The sequence below is a fragment of the Salvelinus alpinus genome, chromosome 8 (assembly GCF_045679555.1).
Source record: "Salvelinus alpinus chromosome 8, SLU_Salpinus.1, whole genome shotgun sequence".
Taxonomy (NCBI): Eukaryota; Metazoa; Chordata; class Actinopteri; order Salmoniformes; family Salmonidae; genus Salvelinus; species Salvelinus alpinus.
In genome coordinates this window covers 21,795,028-21,815,557 of record NC_092093.1, presented here as the reverse complement: position 1 = coordinate 21,815,557, position 20,530 = coordinate 21,795,028, and the positions used below count along the sequence as shown (strand labels likewise).

At 43.1% G+C, this 20,530-nt stretch overlaps 1 pseudogene; it reads right to left on the bottom strand.

Annotated features, from left to right (window-relative positions):
- Positions 1-20,530, bottom strand: part of LOC139582277 (methylmalonyl-CoA mutase, mitochondrial-like) — a 58,378-nt pseudogene that overhangs the window by 19,690 nt on the left and 18,158 nt on the right.

Here is a 20,530-nt window from a genome sequence, read left to right as displayed (position 1 = left end):
CCATCAGCTTTCCGCCTGTCACACTGTAGCGCTGTCTTAGGCGTCTCACAGTACAGACATTGCAATTTATTGCCCTGGCCACATCTGCAGTCCTCATGCCTCCTTGCAGCATGGCTAAGGCACGTTCACGCAGATGAGCAGGGAACCTGGGCATCTTTCTTTGGTGTTTTTCAGAGTCAGTAGGAAGGCCTCTTTAGTGTCCTAAGTTTTTATAACTGTGACCTTAATTGTATACCGTCTGTAAGCTGTTATTGTCTTAACGACCGTTCCACAGGTGCATGTTCATTAATTGTTTATGGTTAATTGAACAAGCATGGGAAACAGTGTTTAAACCCTTCAAAATGAAGATCTATGAAGTTATTTGGATTTTTACGAATGATCTTTGAAAGACAGGGTCCTGAAAAACACGCCTTTGTATTTTGACACTGCGCCAGATCCAGGTGTCAGAGGCTTTGTCAGAGGAAAGCCCCCAAAAATTGTCAAAGACTCCAGTCACCCAAGTCATAGACTGTTCTCTCTGCTGGCAAGCGGTACCGGAGCGCCAAGTCTAGGACCAAAAGGCTCCTCAACAGCTTCTATCCCCCAAGCCATAAGACTGCTGAACAATTAATCAAATGGCCACCCGGACCATTTCCATTGACACCCCCCCCCCCCCCCCCCCCCACACGCACTTTGTTTTGACACTGCTGCTACTCGCTGTTTATTATCTATGCAGTGTCACTTTACCTCTGCACCCCTGCACATTGACTCGGTACAGGTACCCCCTGTATATAACCTCATTATTTTTTATTGTTTTTTAAATGTTGTTTAGTTAATTTAGTAAATACTTTCTTAAGTCTACTTTCTTAACTGCATTGTTGGTTAAGGGCTTGTAAGTAAGCATTTCACTGTAAGGTCTACACCTGTTGTATTCGGCACGTGATAAATAACATTTGATTTGGAAATACAGTAGTAACAGCTGTATCTTTTAGTATCCTTCAGTTTTCTGTCCCCATCATTTCAGATTGACCATCTCGTTCATATGCATTGTTGCTGAGGCACTTGCTAGACACAAGCGGCGATGCAAGGTTGGCTGCAGGAGTATTTACATCATATTTACCATTTCAAACTGCTACTAACAATCCTCTGCATCTCTCTGTATCTTTTATTGGAAAACAGTGACCTTTGGTGCCTTCTTCCCTTGATTTTCTGTATAAAGTGCATCCAGGGACCGAACACTAGCTTGCTGCCATCTCTTTTTCCACTTTGCATAACTATCTTTACCTGCAATATGCCTAACTATCAACTCTATCAGCTCCTCCCCCCCCAATTTTTTTTATTTTTATCTGTGACATCAAGCTCCATATAAGGGCATATCGTGACCTAACCCGTCTCCTCCCCTTCATCTACACTGATTGAAGTGGATTTAACAAGTGACATCAATAAGGGATCAGCATTAGAATCACAGGATCAGGGAAAAGGAGAAGATGATCATGCTCACAATACAGTACAAAATGAGGTAAATCTGCTTCCCATCGCCATCTGTAGACAAAGTGAAGATGACAGAACACAAATCCAATTGTAACTAACACCAGCCAGCCTTGATTATAACTATAGGAAGCACAATCAGAAGGAAGAGAAAAAAAACATACCATTCCGGGAAACCCGGTAATCAATACAGAACGACGATATAGATCACTTTTCTGAACCTCTACTTGCAGTTGATTGCATCGATGGTTTTCGGAAATATGGAACACAAAACGTTTATCTACCATTTAAAAAACAATCTGGAAAATGCGTCTGCTAGTGGGTCCCGATGTGCGCTAATCAGTGAAGACAAGATTATACATTATGATGATGGCTTACCTAGACATCTGTATGTTAAGTATGTGTTGTGGGATTTAGTCTCCATTCCTGTGACTGAGGTGGAAAAATCAACAAGACAAAGACACATTTCCATTTTAACATAAAACTGCTGAGAAAGCTTTGAAATTGAGCTTGAACTCTTGACTTTCCTACTGAAGCTGATAGACAAAAGAGTCTACTGATAAATCTGGGTCTTGATTCAGGCTGGTTAAATTGACCAGGATCATAGGGCTATCAACAGGCTATTTGTTTAATCGGCATGGGCACGAATGCATCAAAAGTATGTACTGTAAGACAATGAGGGTTTGTTTTGTTGGGTAAGATTGTTGTTACACACCATCTTTATGAAATCCATTCATTTTAATTCTCTCCCAACCTCAAGTCTCATGATTCGGCCTTAATGTTATATTTCATGGACAAAAAAATAAAATAAAACTGAAACAGAAATGTATTCTATTCATAAAATAATAAAAGGATTAGGGTGATAGTGCTGGTAAAGATGTTGAGTGAGAGCAACGTGAGGGGAAATGACAAGAATAAGCAGTTAAAATGTAACAAATCAAATCATAAGCTTTAAATCAAAATGTCTTGTCACAAATAATACATTTTCAATAAGCAGTTAAAATGTAACAAATCAAATCATAGGCTTTAAATCAAAATGTCTTGTCACAAATAATACATTTTCATTAACCTTGTTATTATCTCATGTCTATTCCCTTAGATTAGCCGGTCGTTTGGGGGAAACTACTGTTAGAGAGAACAATGTGTTCCTTCAAACCAGTCGATCAAGAGATGGGGGATTTTGAGCAAGAATAATGTGTCCTTTCTGACTAGGGATCACTCTCTGGTTTCTAAGGGGAGAAATGGATTATCAATGTGACAATCAACAGTTATCTGTGTTAATAGCACCTAAATCTCTTCTAAAAGAATAGAATCTCTTTTATGAGGAAGATACATTTGTACCATGGGGAGTGAAGACAGACCCGGGCGGTCAGATTTGAGGCCGCATTAGTTGTACTCAGCAGTAACTTTGGGTGTCTATTGAAACCACACAAACAGACGCCGTATGTAACAGACGCCGTACGTTGCAGCAGCGGTTTCTGAACGTTGCATCCCCTTTGACTATCCAACCATAGCTCTGGAGCTAGGGCTTTTGATCTTTCTATTCCTCTTCCTTAATTTAGCAAAATGCTCTTATTTCGAGAAATAGGTGTTATTATGGGGGGACCCCATACATTTCAATATCATAGGCAACTGTTTGTTGTATACTGAACCACCGTTGCCTATGGAGTTATTACATTATTTAACATTTCCTTGTCTCTTTGTAGAGATAAAAATGATTCAAGGAAGATCAGTGCATTCTGGTGTAATGTAAATAACTGGTGAACAATATAATCATAAAGGCATCATTCTTTTTAATCTTTCAGTTGAACTTTGACTTCGCACTTCAAAGTTTAACCAATCCAAAGTCTAACCTTTTGTCAGCTTAATACATATCCCTTGAGGATAAAAATAAATAAAAAATCTAGGAAAACCTATTTGTAGTGTTATAGGTCAGAGGTTGTCAGACTGATGAGATATCTAGAGCCAGTCTAACAACATAACAACATCTCCCCGGGTTCCAAGAGGTTGTTATCCTTTTGGTATGATTAGGATTATGTAGCAAGGTCAAGAAAAACATGGCCTTAGCTTTGATGCATTGAAGCATTGTAGGCCAACAGTGCACGGCTTATGTTATATGACATGAACTTACCAGGAATCTCTTATGTTTCCTAGAGGTCTGGACCATTTAGACTATCATACTACTCCCGTAGAGCCATTATCTATGCTCTCTGACTGACCCACCGAAGGGTCTACCAGGCCCAAAGAGCAGAGCACACGTGTGTGTGTGTGTGTTGCCTCCCAGGCCCAGCAGCAGGTCCATATTTGGAAAAATGAACGTAAGAGAGCTTGAGGACTGGTTGGGTCATTTTACACATTGAGTCTTGGGGTGAGTGTGACCCTGACCTTCTTTATTTTGTCAATCTGCTTGTTGCGTACGTTGGTGTTGTCAATAGCCAGCACATCCACAGACTCCTCTTTCTCCAGACGGTACTTATTCACCACAACAATCACCTCTGAACCTGGGGGACACAACCAGAGAAACACACAGTCAGAGAGGGGACCGAGTCAAGCACACACACGTGTAACAGAGTAAGGAATATATTCTATTTTATTTGTGAGGTTCGCAAAAATTAGTTACATAAGCAGTGACTTCATGTTATTGAGTTCATGTTTGAATAATAATAATATATTTTAAATTATTCCTATTGACAGGTTTCATTCATGGGGACTTGACTGACGTCATGTGGTTGGTTGATAGTATTGCACCCTAGCTCCTGTATTATTTTTGACCATGATTTTCCCTAAGACTGTTTCATGCTGATGGAATTTATGGTAGGTAGGAAATGCTTCTCCACTCCTTTCCCAGTTAAAGGCACTTTCTTTTGATATAATTACGTCCAAATTGTCACAGAATATGTATGAACTAACGTACAATGTAATGACATGTAGTTTTATTGTAATCTAAAATGTATTATGGTTGTTTTAACCGAGTTTTCATGCTAACTTGTTAGCTGTGCTAGCTCTTGTCCTGTTAGCCATGTACACTGTTAGCTAGCTTGTTTTCAACATGTGCGCCCCAAACATAGAAGGTTCAACATTTTTGTTGAGTTATCCTTTTCTGTTGTAGGAGTGTGAGAAGCCATAAGTCAACTAACACTGCAGTGCATGTTATTGTCTGTCCCAAGTATGTGAAGGAATGTGTTGTCTACGGGGTATTTGTTCTATGTAATTGTGTATTTGATCATTTTACATGGAGCTCATATGAATTAAGAAAACATGTTAAAATACTATACGATCAAAACAAGAATAATATAAGGTTGTTTCATGCTGATGGAATTCATGGAGTTTGAGAGAAGCCAAAAGTCAACTAACACTGCGGTGTGTAAATGTCTGTCACAGAAATAAAAAAATAAAGTTTACATGAGCTCCAATACCATCCTGTCCATGCCTGCTGATTGGTTGCCTTGGAAAAAGTTAACAAGGCCAACCACTGCCAATGTTTACAAGAAGCACATCGTAAATGTGGTACTGGCACCAACCCTTTTTATACAGTTTTAGTCGGAAGATTACAAACACTTAGGTTGGATTCATTAAAATTAATTTTTCAACCACTCCACAAATTTCTTGTTAAAACTTCTTATGGCTGCAGGGGCAGTATTGAGTAGCTTGGATAAAAGGTGCACAGAGGTGCCCAGAGTAAACGGCCTGCTGCTCAGTCATAGTTGCTAATATATGCATATTATTATTAGTATTGGATAGAAACCACTCTGAAGTTTCTAAAACTGTTTGAATTATGTCTGTGAGTATAACAGAACTCATATGGCAGGCAAAAACCTGAGTAAAAATCCAAACAGGAAGTGGGAATTCTGAGGCTGGTGGATTTTCAACCAAGATCCTATTGAAATCACAGTGAGATATGGATGAGTTTGCACTTCCTACGGCTTCCACTAGATGTCAACAGTCTGTAGAACCTTGTCTGATGCCTCTACTGTGAAGGGGGGCCGAATGAGAGGGGAATTAGTCAGGTCTGCCATGACCTGACCATGCTTTGACCATGCGCGTTCACATGAGAGGGAGCTATGTTCCATCGCTCATCTGAAGTCAATGTAATTCTCCGGTTGGAACGTTATTCAAGATTTATGTTAAAAACATTCTAAAGATTGATTCAATACATCGTTTGACATGTTTCTACTGACTGTTACGGAACTTTTGGACATTTCGTCAGCTTTTAGTGAACGCGCTTCCTGACGTTGGATTTGTTCACCAAACACGCTACCAAAAATAGCTATATGGACATAAATGATGGACATTACCGAACAAAACAAACATTTCTTGTGGGAGTCCTGGGAGTGCATTCCGACGAAGATCAGCAAAGGTAAGTGAAGATTTATAATGCTTTTTATGAGTTTTGTGGCTTGCTTTTGTGGCTGAACGCTGTTTTCAGATGATTGAATATTGTGTTTTGCCGTAAAGCTTTTTGAAATCTGACACAGCAGTTGCATTAAGAACAACTGTATCTTTAATTCTATGTAAAACATGTATCTTTCATCAAAGTTTATGATGAGTATTGCTGTTATTTGACGTGGCTCTCTGCAATTTCTCCGGATATTTTGGAGGCATTTCTGAACATGGCGCCAATGTAAACGGAGGTTTATGGATATAAATATGAACTTAATCGAACAAGACATATATGTATTGTGTAACATGAAGTCCTATGAGTGTCATCTGATGAAGATCATCAAAGGTTAGTGATTCATTTTATCTCTATTTGTGCTTTTTGTGACTCCTCTCTTTGGCTGGAAAAATGGCAGAACTTTTCTGTGAGTTGGTGGTGACCGAACATAATCGTTTGTGGTGCTTTCGCTGAAAAGCCTATTTGAAATCGGACACTTTGGTGGGATTAACAACAAGATTACCTTTTAAAATGGTATAAAATACATGTATGTTTGAGGAATTTTAATTATGAGATTTCTGTTGTTTGAATTTGGCGCCGTACACTTTCACTGGCTGTTGTCATATCATCCCGTTAACGGGATTGCAGCCATAAGAAGTTTTAACAAACTATAGTTTTGGCAAGTCGGTTGTGCATGACACCAGTAATTTTTCCAACAATTGTTTATAGACAGATTATTTCACTGTATCACAATTCCAGTGGGTCAGAAGTTTACATACACTAAGTTGACTGTGCCTTTAAACAGCTTGGAAAATTCCAGAAAATTATGTCATGGCTTTAAATCAAAACAAAGTTTATTTGTCTGTCAAGTGCGCCGAATACAACAGGTGTAGGTAGACCTTACAGTGAAATGCTTAATTACAGGCTCTAACCAATAGTGCAAAAAAGGTATTAGGTGAACAATAGGTAGGTAAAGAAATAAAACAACAGTAAAAAGATGGGCTATATTCTCAGTAGCGAGGCTACATACAGACACCGGTTAGTCAGGCTTATTGAGGTAGTATGTACATGTAGATATGGTTAAAGTGACTATGCATATATGATGAACAGAGAGTAGCAGTAGTGTAAAAGAGGGGTTGGCGGATGGTGGGTGGGACACAATGCAGATAGCCCGGTTAGCCAATGTGCGAGAGCACTGGTTGGTTGGCCCAATTGAGGTAGTATGAATGTATGGTTAAAGTGACTACGCATATATGATAAACAGAGAGTAGCAGCAGCGTAAAAAGAGGGGTTGGGGGGGCCACACAATGCAAATAGTCCGGGTAGCCATTTGATTACCTGTTCAGGAGTCTTATGGCTTGGGGGTAAAAACTGTTGAGAAGCCTTTTTGTCCTAGACTTGGCACTCCGGTACCGCTTGCCATGAGGTAGTAGAGAGAACAGTCTATGGCTGGGGTATTTATAGGGCCTTCCTCTGACACCGCCTGGTGTAGAGGTCCTGGATGGCAGGCAGCTTAGCCCCAGTGATGTACTGGGCCATACACACTACCCTCTGTAGTGCCTTGCGGTCAGAGGCCGAGCAATTGCCGTAACAGGGAGTGATGCAACCAGTCAGGATGCTCTCGATGTTGCAGCTGTAGAACCTTTTGAGGATCTCAGGACACATGCCAAATCTTTTTCGTTTCCTGAGGGGGAATAGGCTTTGTTGTGCCCTCTTCACGAAAGTGTGTTTGGACCATTCTAGTTTGTTGTTGATGTGGACACCAAGGAACGTGAAGCTCTCTACCTGCTCCACTACAGCCCCGTCAATGAGAATGGGGGGCGTGCTAGGTCCTCCTTTTCCTGTAGTCCACAATCATTTCCTTAGTCTTTGTTACGTTGAGTAATAGGTTGTTATTCTGGCACCACACAATGCCAGAAGCTTCTGATAGGCTAATTGACATTTCAGTCAATTGGAGGTGTACCTGTGGATGTATTTCAAGGCCTACCTTCAAAATCAGTGCCTCTTTGCTTGACATCAAGGGAAAAATCTAAAGAAATCAGCCAAAACCTCAGAAAAAAGATTGTAGACCTCCACAAGTCTGGTTCATCCTTGGAAGCAATTTCCAAATGCCTGAAGGTACCACGTTCATCTGTACAAACAATAGTACGCAAGTATAAACACCATGGGACCATGCAGCCGTCATACCGCTCAGGAAGAAGACGTGTTCTGTCTCCTTGAGATGAACGTACTTTGGTGTGAAAAGTGCAAATCAATCCCAGAACAACAGCAAAGGACCTTGTGAAGATGCTGGAGGAAATGGGTACAAAAGTATCTATATCCACAGTAAAACGAGTGCTATATCGACATAACCTGAAAGGCTGCTCAGCAAGGAAGAAGTTACTTCTCCAAAACCGCCATAAAAAAGCCAGACTACGGTTTGCAACTGCACATGGGGACAAAGATCGTACTTTTTGGAGAAATGTCCTTTGGTCTGATGAAATAAAAATAGAACTGTTTGGCCATAATGACAATCGTTATGTTGGGAGGAAAAAGGGGGATGCTTGCATGCCGAAGAACACCATCCCAACCGTGAAGCACGGGGGTGACAGATTCATGTTGTGGGGGTGCTTTGCTGCAGGAGGGACTGGTGCACTTCACAAAATAGATGGCATCATGAGGCAGGAAAATTATGTGAATATATTGAAGCAACATCTCAAGACATCAGTCAGGAAGTTAAAGCTTGGTCGCAAATGGGTATTCCAAATGGACCATGACCCCAAGCATACTTCCAAAGTTGTGGCAAAATGGCCAACAAAGTCGGTGTGGCCATAACAAAGCCCTGACCTCAATCCTATAGAAAATGTGTGGGCAGAACTGAAAAAGCGTGTGCGAGCAAGGAGGCCTAGAAACCTGACTTAGTTACACCAGCTCTGTCAGGAGGAATGTGCCAAAATTCACCCAACTTATTGTGGGAAGCTTGTGGAAGGCTACCTGAAACGTTTGACCCAAGTTAAACAATTTAAAGGCAATGCTACCAAATACTAATTGAGTGTATGTAAACTTCTGACCCACTGGGGATGTGATGAAATAAATAAAAGCTGAAATAAATCATTCTCTCTAATATTATTCTGACATTTCACATTTTTAAAATAAAGTGATCCTAACTGACCTAAAACAGGGAATATTTACTAGGATTAAATGTCAAGAATTGTGAAAAACTGAGTTTAAATCTATTTGGCTAAGGTGATATAAACTTCCGACTTCAACTGTAGCTTCCTCTCTTATGTCTTCTGTTTCTTTCACACACACACACACACACACACACACACACACACACACACACACACACACACACACACACACACACACACACACACACACACACACACACACACACACACACACACACACACACACACACACACACACACACACCAACGTTCAAAGGCACTTAGAAATGTCATTGTTTTTGAAAGAAAAGCATATTTTTTCCATTAAAATAACATAAAATGTATCAAAAATACGTGTAGACATTGTTAATGTTGCAAATGACTATTGTAGATGGAAACAGCAGATTTTTTGTGGAATATCTACATAGGCGTACAGAGGCCCATTATCAGCAACCATCACTCCTGTGTTCCAATGGCACGTTGTGTTAGCTAATCCAAGTTTATCATTTTAAAAGACTATTTGATCATAAAAAAAAACTTTGCAATTATGTTAGCACAGCTGAAAACTGTTGTGCTGATTAAAGAAGCAATAAAACTGGCCTTCTTTGGAATAATTGAGTATCTGGAGCATCAGCATTTGTGGGTTCGATTACAGGCTCAAAATGGCCAGAAACAAAGAACTTTCTTCTGAAACTCGTCAGTCTATTCTTGTTCTGAGAAATTAAGGCTATTCCATGCGAGAAATTGCCAAGAAACTGAAGATCTCGTACAACGCTGGCTACTACTCCCTTCATAGAACAGCGCAAACTGTCTCTAACCAGACTAGAAAGAGGAGTGGGAGGCCCCGGTGCACAACTGAGCAAGAAGACAAGTACATTAGTGTCTAGTTTGAGAAACAGATGCCTCACAAGTCCTCAACTTGCAGCTTCATTAAATAGTACCCACAAAACACCAGTCTCAACGTCAACAGTGAAGAGGTGACTCCGGGATGATGCTATTTTAAATGGGCAAAAAAGTTGCTTTTCTTTCAAAAACAAGGACATTTCTAAGTGACCCCAAACTTTTTAACAGTAGTATATATATATTAGTACCAGTCAAAAGTTTGGACACACCTACTCATTCAAGGGTTGTTCTTTATTTTTACTATTTTCTACATTATATAACAATACTGAATACATGAAAACTATGACATAACACACATGGAATCATTTAGTAACCAAAAAAGATTTGAGATTCTTCAAAAAGCCACCCTTTGCCTTGATGACAGCATTGCACACTCTTGGCATTCTCTCAACCAGCTTCACCTGGAATGCTTTTTCTTACTGTTTTGAAGGAGTTCCCACATATGCTGAGCACTTGTTGGCTGCTTTTCCTTCACTCTGCTGTCCAACTCATCCCAAACCATCTCAATTGGGTTGAGGTCGGGTGATTGTGGAGGCCAGGTCATCTGATGTAACACTCCATCACTCTCCTTCTTGGTCAAATAGCTCTTACACAGCCTGGAGGTGTGTTGGGTCATTGTCCTGTTGAAAATCAAATGATAGTCCCACTAAGTGCAAATCAGATGGGATGGTGTATCGCTGCAGAATGCTATGGTAGCCAGGATTTCTAAATAAATCACAGACAGGGTCACCAGCGAAGCACCCCCACACCATCACACCTCCTTTTCCATGCTTCATGGTGGGAACCACACATGCGGAGATAATCCGTTCACCTACTCTGCGTCCCTCGACAACACGGTAGATGGAACCAAAAATCTCAAATTTGGACTCATCAGACCAAAAGGACAGATTTCCTCCGGTCTGATGTCCATTGCTCGTGTTTCTTGGACTAAGCAAGTCTCCTCTTCTTATTGGTGTCCTTTAGTTTTTGATAATGGTGGGACCCAGGCCTCTAATGTAAGCTCTGTTACAGTCAACTATGATATAGGCCATTTAACTTTGAGCCTGTTTCTTATACTGAGGTCTATAAAGCACTAAAGGCTATAGACAGTAAAAAGTCTGCAGGTCCAGACAACCTGGACCCCCACCTCTTAAAGATAGCAGCTGGTATTATTACTGAACCTGTGGCTCACATTTTCAACTTGAGTCTCTTGACCAATTCCATACCCAGCATTTGTCCTCGCACTGCTAAAGAGTGGAGATCCCTCAGATGCTAATAACTATCATCCTGTCTCTAAACTCCCTATCCTGGCCAGTCTGAGTCCCTAGTGAACTCACAGTTCAAAAACTTCTTCATTGAAAAGAACATACTGAGCGGGGTTCAGTCTGGCTTTAGATCGGGGCACAGCACCACAACTGCAGCTATGGCAGTGGCAAACGGCATTAATGCACTTGATAAAAAGCAACATTGTGCTGCTCTGTGGATTTATCAAAGAGCTTTGATTCAGTTGACCATAAATTGTTGCTTGCGAAACATTCTCAGAAACATTGGTCTCAGTGAAGGGGCAGTAAATTGGTTGAGGAACTATCTTTCTGACAGAACACAATGTGTGTATATACTGACAATCACATGTCTAGCTTTCTTGAGATTAATAGTGGTGTGCCCCAGAGTTTCATTTTAGCTCCTGAGTTGTTCTCAATAGAGACTGCCAGAGGTCCGGACAACAGGCTCTCCGATTTGACACACTGAACTCTATCAGAGAGGTAGTTGGTGAATCAGGCAAGGCAGTCATTTGAGAAACCAAGGCTGTTGAGTCTGCCGATAAGAATGTGGTGATTGACAGAGTCGAAAGCCTTGGCCAGGTCGAGGTCGATGAATATGGCTGCATAGTGTTGTCTTTTATCGATGGCGGTTATGATATTGTTTAGGACATTGAGCGTGGCTGAGGTGCACCCATGACCAGCTCTGAAACCAGATTGCATAGCCGAGAAGGTACGGTGGGATTCGAAGTGGTCGGTGATCTGTTTGTTAACTTGGCTTTCGAAGACCTTAGAAAGGCAGGGTAGGATAGATATAGGTCTGTAGCAGTTTGGGTCTAGAGTGTCTCCCCCTTTGAAGAGGGGGATGACTGCGGCAGCTTTCCAATCTTTGGGAATCTCAGACGATACGAAAGGAAAGGTTGAACAGGCTAGTAACAGGGGTTGCAACAATTTCGGCAGATAATTGTAGAAAGAGAGGTTCCAGATTGTCTAGCCCGGCTGATTTGTAGGGGTCCAGATTTTGCAGCTCTTTCAGAACATCAGCTATCTGGATTTGGGTGAAGGAGAAATGGGGGAGGCTTGGGCGAGTTGCTGTGGGGGGTGCAGGGCTGTTGACCGAGGTAGGGGTAGCCAGGTGGAAAGCATGGCCAGCCGTAGAAAAATGCTTATTGAAATTCTCAATTATCGTGGATTTATCGGTGGTGACAGTGTTTCCTAGCCTTAGTGCAGTGGCCAGCTGGGAAGAGGTGCTCTTATTCTCCATGGACTTTAGTGTCCCAGAACTTTTTGGAGTTTGTGCTACAGGATGCAAATTTCTGTTTGAAAAAGCTAACCTTTGCTTTCCTAACTGCCTGTGTATATTGGTTCCTAACTTCCCTGAAGAGTTACATATCATGGTGGCTATTCGATGCTAATGCAGTACGCCACAGGATGTTTTTGTGCTGGTCAAGGGCAGTCAGGTCTGGAGTGAACCAAGGGCTATATCTGTTCCTGGTTCAAATTTTTTTGAATGGGGCATGCTTATTTAAGATGGTGAGGAAGGAACTTTTAAAGAATAACCAGGCATCCTCTACTGACGGAATGAGGTCAATATCCTTCCAGGATACCCGGGCCAGGTTCGATTAGAAAGGCCTGCTCGCTGAAGTGTTTTAGGGAGCGTTTGACAGTGATGAGGGGTGGTTGTTTGACCGCAGACCCATTACGGATGCAGGCAATGAGGCAGTGATCGCTGAGATCTTGGTTAGTGTGATATCTATGAGGGTGCCCGTGTTTACGGATTTGGGGTTGTACCTGGTAGGTTCATTGATCATTTGTGTGAGATTGAGGGCTTGAGCTCTGAAGATAGATGAGGGGGCAATCAATTCACATATGGTGTCCAGGGCACAGCTGGGGGCAGAGGGTGGTCTATAGCAAGCTGCAACGGTGAGAGACTTGTTTCTGGAAAGGTGGATTTTTAAAAGTGTAAGCTTGAATTGTTTGGGTACATACCTGGATAGTAAGACAGAACTCTGCAGGCTATCTCTGCAGTAGATTGCTACTCCACATTCTTTTGCAGTTCTGTCTTGTCGGAAAATGTTATAGTTAGGGATGGAAATTTCAAGGGTTTTGGTGGTCTTCCTAAGCCAGGATTCAGACACGGCTAGGACATCCAGGTTGGCAGAGTGTGCTAAAGCAGTGAATAAAACAAACTTAGGGAGGAGGCTTCTAATGTTAACATGCATGAAACCAAGGCTTTTACGGTTACAGAAGTCAACAAATGAGACCACCTGGGGAATAGGAGTGGAGCTAGGCACTGCAGGGCCTGGATTAACCTCTACATCACCAGAGGAACAGAGGAGGAGTAGGATAAGGGTACGGCTAAAGTCTATAAAAACTGGTTGTCTAAACTGGTAGGATGTGAATACAGTGGAGGTAAACCTAGGCATTGAGTGACGATGAGAGAGATATTGTCTCTAGAAACATCATTTAAACCAGGTGATGTCACGGCATGTGTGGGAGGGGGAACTAACGGGTTAGCTAAGGCATATTGAGCAGGGCTAGAGGCTCTACAGTGAAATAAGACAATAATCACTAACCAGAACAGCAATGGACAAGGCATATTGACATTAGGGAGAGGCATGCGTAGCCAAGTGATCATAGGGGTCCAGTGAGTAGTTAGGCTGGCTGGAGACACGGCGATTGAGACAGCTAGCGGGCCGGGGCTAGCAAGCTACCATAAGGGCCTTAGAGGGACGTCGCAACGGAAGAAGTCTGTTGTAGCCTCCTTGTGCAGAGCCTCCTCGTGTGGTTAGTAAGCAGACCAGTTGTGATGGATTAGTAGGGTTCCGTGTAGTAAAGGGGTCCAGTCCAATTGGCAAAATAGGTATAGTGGCCCAAGAAATTGGCCGATGGATCTCTTCAGCTAACAGTCCAATATGCTCTAGACAGCTAGCGGGCCGCGGCTAGCAGGCTAGCAGATGGGCATTCAGGGGACGTCGCGACGTAGGAGCCAGTTGAAGAACCCCCTCGGGCAGATTACATCGGTAGCCCAGTCGTGAAGGATCGGCGGGGCTCCGTACCGGCAGTAAAAGGGGTCCATGCCAATTGGCAAAATAGGTATTGTAGCCCAAGGAGTGGCTGATGGACCTCTTCAGCTAGCCGGGAGAAGGACCTAGCATGGGCTAGCTCCCTGTAACGCTTGTCGTGGTTGGAAGAAGAGGAGGACCAAAGCGCAGCGTGGTAAGTGTCCATAATGATAATTTAATAAATCAAACAGAACACTGAATGAAATAACAAAAGTACAAACAAATAACCCGAAACAGTCCCGTATGGTGAAAACACTAACACAGGATACAACCACCCACAAAACACAAAGGAAAACAGGCTACCTAAATATGGCTCCCAATCAGAGACAACGACTGACACCTGCCTCTGATTGGGAACCATACTAGACCAAACACATAGAAATATAACCATAGAACAAAACATAGAAAAACAACATAGAATGCCCACCCCAACTCACACCCTGACCAAACTAAAATAAAGACATAACAAAGGAACTAAGGTCAGAACGTGACATGAACCTCCCCCAAAGGTGCGGCCGCAAAACCTGAACTCCGGCCGCAAAACCTGAACTTATAGGGGAGGGTCTGGGTGGGCATTTACCGCGGTGGCGGCTCTGGAGCGGGACGAGGACCCCACTCCACCATAGTTTCGGCCCACTTCTGTGACACCTTAGGAGCGGCGACCCTCATCACCGACCCTTGATTGAACACCCTAGTAAAGGGCACCACTGGACTGAGGGGCGCCTCTGGACTGACGGGCGCCTCTGGACTGAAGGGCGGCTCAGGCACCTCCGGACTGAAGGGCGGCTCAGGCGCCTCCGGACAGACGGGCGGCTCAGGACAGACGGGTGGCTCAGGACAGACAGGCGGCTCAGGACAGACGGGCGGCTCAGGCGGCTCAGGACAGACGGGCAGGACAGACGGGCGGCTCAGGCGGCTCAGGACAGACGGGCGGCTCAGGCGGCTCAGGACAGGAGGGCGGCTCAGGACAGACGGGCGGCTCAGGACAGGAGGGCGGCTCAGGCGGCTCAGGACAGGAGGGCGGCTCAGGACAGGAGGGCGGCTCAGGCGACGCTGGACAGACGGGCGGCTCTGGAGGGTCCGGACTGGAGGGAGGCTCTGGAGCATCCGGACTGGAGGAACACACAGGAGACTTGGTTCTTAGAACAGGCACAGTACTCACGAGGCTGGAGAGATCTACTTGGAGGCACAGGATAGACCGGTCCGTGGAGGCGCACTGGAGGTCTCGAACTAAGGGCCTGAACAACCCGTCCTGGCTGGATGTTGATTTTAGCCCGGCACTTGCGGGGCGCAGGCACAGGACGCACTGGGCTGTGCAGACCCACGGGAGACACAGTGCGTAGGGCTGGTGCCATATAACACGGACCGAGGAGACGCACTGGAGACCAGATGCGCTGAGCCGGCTTCATGATAATTTAATAAATCAAACAGAACACTGAACGAAATAACAAAAGTACAAACAAATAACCCGAAACAGTCCCGTATGGTGAAAACACTAACATAGGATACAACCATCCACAAAACACAAAGGAAAACAGGCTACCTAAATATGGCTCCCAATCAGAGACAACGACTGACACCTGCCTCTGATTGGGAACCATACTAGGCCAAACACATAGAAATATAACCATAGAACAAAACATAGAAAAACAACATAGAATGCCCACCCCAACTCACGCCCTGACCAAACTAAAATAAAGACATAACAAAGGAACTAAGGTCAGAACGTGACAATCCCGGGTAAAAGTCCGACTTCAGCTGTATATGGTTGGATGACAAATTGTCCTTTAAAGTTCATGTGGATAATCTTGTGACAAAGCTTAAATTGAAATTGGGTTTTTATTTTCATAATAAGGCTTGCTTCCCGCTTATGGCTAAAAAGAAGCTTGTTCATGCCACTTTTCTCTTTGTAATTGATTATGGTGACTTGTTGTATATGCATGCAGCCTCCTCTGTCTTACAGAGACTGGACTCTGTTAATCATGCCTCCTTGCGCTTTATTACAAATGCCAAGTCACTCACCCACCATTGCACCTTGTACCAAATGGTAGGTTGGACCTCACTTTATATGCGCAGAAAGATACATTTATATGTGTTCATCTACAAAGCCCTTTTGAGTAAACTCCCTCTTTACCTCTGTAGTCTGGTCTCCTTCACCACCAACAGTTACCATACTCGGTCTGCTAGGTGTTGCTACTTAAAGTCCCCAGGACATTCACAGTATTAGGCAAGACTGCCTTCTCTTCTTGTGCACCAGAGGCATGGAATGGTCTACAATCCATGCTTCATCTAGATATGTTAGTGCCACTGATACACATGCTAAATATTGATGGGAGACTCTGTTACAGAGGAGTGTAAATGCTATTTTTAGGCTGGATCATGTTGTTGTATGTTTTAATTATGTAATGTATTGATTGTTGCTGCCTTCTTGGACAGGTCTCCCTTGAAAAAGAGAATCTGGGTCTCAATGGGCTTTTCCTGGTTAAATAAAGGTTAAATAAATAAATAAAATGTGTGGTTTCTTTGCAGCAATTTGACCATGAAGGCCTGATTCACACAGTCTCCTCTGAACAGCTGATGTTGAGATGTGTCTGTTACTTGAACTCTGAAGCATTTATTTGGGCTGCAATCGGAGGTGCAGCTAACTAATGAACTTATCCTCTGCAGCAGAGGTAACTCTGGGTCTTCCTTTCCTGTGGTGGTCCTCATGAGAGCCAGTTTCATCATTGCGCTTGATGGTTTTTGCAACTGCACTTGAAGTTCTTGAAATTGTCCATATTGACTGACCTTCATGTCTTCAAGCAATGATGGACTGTCGTTTCTCTTTGCTTATTTGAGCTGTTCTTGCCATAATATGGACTTGGTTTTTTACCAAATAGGGCTATCTTTTGTTTACCACCCCTACATTGTCACAACACAACTGACATGCTCAAACACATTAAGAAGGAAAGAAATTCCCCAAATTAACGTTTAACAAGGCACACTTGTTAATTGAAATGAATTCTAGGTGACTACCTCATGAAGCTGGTTGAGAGAATGCAAAGCTGTCATCAAGGCAAAGGGTGGCTACTTGTTTAACACTTTTTTGGTTACTACGATTCCATATGTATTATTTCATGGTTTTGATGTCATCACTATTATTCTACAATGTAGAAAACAGTAAAAAAGTCAAACACTAAAATGAGTAGGTGTGTCCAAACTTTTGACTGGAACTGTATATATTTTAAAAGTTAATTAGTTATACTATTTTGATATTGATTACTGCACTGTTGTGTAGAGCTTGCAAGTTAAGCATTTCACTGTACTCGTGCATCTGACAAAAAAACTTAAACACCAGCCCTCACCATGTTCATAGGACCCGGCACTGTGCAGGCATCTGATAAGGACAGCCTCGGGTCCTCGATCCTCGAGCAGATCAAACACTTTGAAGGAGAGGTTGGTGCTCAGTGTTTGTGTGTGTGTGTGTGTGTGTGTGTGTGTGTGTGTGTGTGTGTGTGTGTGTGTGTGTGTGTGTGTGTGTGTGTGTGTGTGTGTGTGTGTGTGTGTGTGTGTGTGTGTGTGTGTGTGTGTGTGTGTGTGTGTGTGTGTGTGTGTGTGTGTGTGGGCGCGTGTGAAAGCATACATGCGTGCGTGCGAGGGAGACCATATATTATGTGTGTGTGTGTGCGAACTATGGTTGAAATTACAATATTATGTTATAATGCTGTTATTGCATCAAATGGTTGTTTTATGCAACAGAATAAGGGGTTGTTAGAACGCTCATCTGTGTGTGTTCTTCTGAGGATGGGCCTCTGGAAGATTTACAATGTCTTTGGGTGATACCACATTCCAGAGCATGAGTTAATGTTTCTGTTCTATATGGTACCACGGAGAGATGACCCCAGGGCTAGACCTTGGTCTCTACACAAAGATAACTGTTTTTACAGCAGATATTGTCTGCTGTAAATTATAAGTATCTTTCATACAAATCTTAACCTTGTGACCCATTCCATACATCTGTTGTTCGTCATGTAGACTGAAGGGGGTGAATCTTGGCTATAAAAGACCTTTGTATCTTTGTCTCGGGGCTCTCAACGAATAACCTGAGGGTAATTCACCGACCAGCCATTATTAACGTAGAGCACTCAATCGATTCACTCTTTATGTACTTGTTTTTCCTTTTTTGTACTGACCTGCTCCCTTATTAATAAGTGAATAAAGATGTAGTTTAAGTATAACTCTGACTTGTGTGATAAGTTTCTCTCTCCTCATTTGATATTAAAGAAATGAACCACCACAGAACGTGTACGTGCGTGCGTGCTAGAGAGACCGTATGTTATGTGTGTGTGAAGCACAAAAAGACTGCGCTTTATATTGTAACACTTTTGAGAGCTGCTGGATTTCATTGCTACCTCCCTTTACCCGGCAAGCATGGAGAGATGACAGCAATACAGAACTGGATATAAGAGATCATCCATCTACAGTGGGGAGAACAAGTATTTGATACACTGCCGATTTTGCAGGTTTTCCTACTTACAAAGCATGTAGAGGTCTGTAATTTTTATCATAGGTACACTTCAACTATGAGAGACGGAATCTAAAACAAAAATCCAGAAAATCACATTGTATGATTTTTAAGTAATTAATTTGCATTTTATTGCATGACATAAGTATTTGATACATCAGAAAAGCAGAACTTAATATTTGGTACAGAAACCTTTGTTTGCAATTACAGAGATCATACGTTTCCTGTAGTTCTTGACTAGGTTTGCACACACTGCAGCAGGGATTTTGGCCCACTCCTCCCTACAGATCTTCTCCAGATCCTTCAGGTTTCGGGGCTGTCGCTGGGCAATACGGACTTTCAGCTCCCTCCAAAGATTTTCTATTGGGTTCAGGTCTGGAGACTGGCTAGGCCACTCCAGGACCTTGAGATGCTTCTTACGGAGCCACTCCTTGGTTGCCATGGCTGTGTGCTTCGTGTCGTTGTCATGCTGGAAGACCCAGCCACGACCCATCTTCAATGCTCTTACTGAGGGAAGGAGGTTGTTGGCCAAGATCTCGCGATACATGGCCCCATCCATCCTCCCCTCAATACGGTGCAGTCGTCCTGTCCCCTTTGCAGAAAAGCATCCCCAAAGAATGATGTTTCCACCTCCATGCTTCACGGTTGGGATGGTGTTCTTGGGGTTGTACTCATACTTCTTCTTCCTCCAAACACGGCGAGTGGAGTTAGACCAAAAAGCTCAATTTTTGTCTCATCAGACCACATGACCTTCTCCCATTCCTCCTCTGGATCATCCAGATGGTCATTGGCAAACTTCAGACAGGCCTGGACATGCACTGGCTTAAGCAGGGGGACCTTGCGTGCGCTGCAGGATTTTAATCCATGACGGCGTAGTGTGTTACTAATGGTTTTCTTTGAGACTGTGGTCCCAGCTCTCTTCAGGTCATTGACCAGGTCCTGCCGTGTAGTTCTGGGCTGATGCCTCACCTTCCTCATGATCATTGATGCCCCACGAGGTGAAATCTTGCATGGAGCCCCAGACCGAGGGTGATTGACCGTCATCTTGAACTTCTTCCATTTTCTAATAATTGCGCCAACAGTTGTTTCCTTCTCACCAAGCTGCTTGCCTATTGTCCTGTAGCCCATCCCAGCCTTGTGCAGGTCTACAATTTTATCCCTGATGTCCTTACACAGCTCTCTGGTCTTGGCCATTGTGGAGAGGTTGGAATCTGTTTGATTGAGTGTGTGGACAGGTGTCTTTTATACAGGTAACGAGTTCAAACAGGTGCAGTTAATACAGGTAATGAGTGGAGAACAGGAGGGCTTCTTAAAGAAAAACTAACAGGTCTGTGAGAGCCGGAATTCTTACTGGTTGGTAGGTGATCAAATACTTATGTCATGCAATAAAATGCTAATTAATTATTTAAAAATCATACAATGTGATTTTCTGGATTTTTGTTTTAGATTCCGTCTCTCACAGTTGAAGTGTACCTATGATAAAAATTACAGACCTCTACATGCTTTGTAAGTAGGAAAACCTGCAAAATCGGCAGTGTATCAAATACTTGTTCTCCCCACTGTATCTAGATCTCTCCTTACCCCCACACACTATAGGCAGGTTGCCTAGCGGTTAAGAGCGTTGGGCCAGTAACCGAAAGGTTGCTGGTTTGAATCCCTACGCCAGCAAGGTGGAAAAATCTGCCGTTCTGCCCTTGAGCAAGGCAGTTAACCCCCAACAACTGCTCCTAGGGTGCCGATGACGTTGGCATAGATTAAGGCAGTTCCCCGCACCTCTCTGATTCAGAGGGGTTGGGTTAAATGTGGAAGACACATTTCGGTTGAAT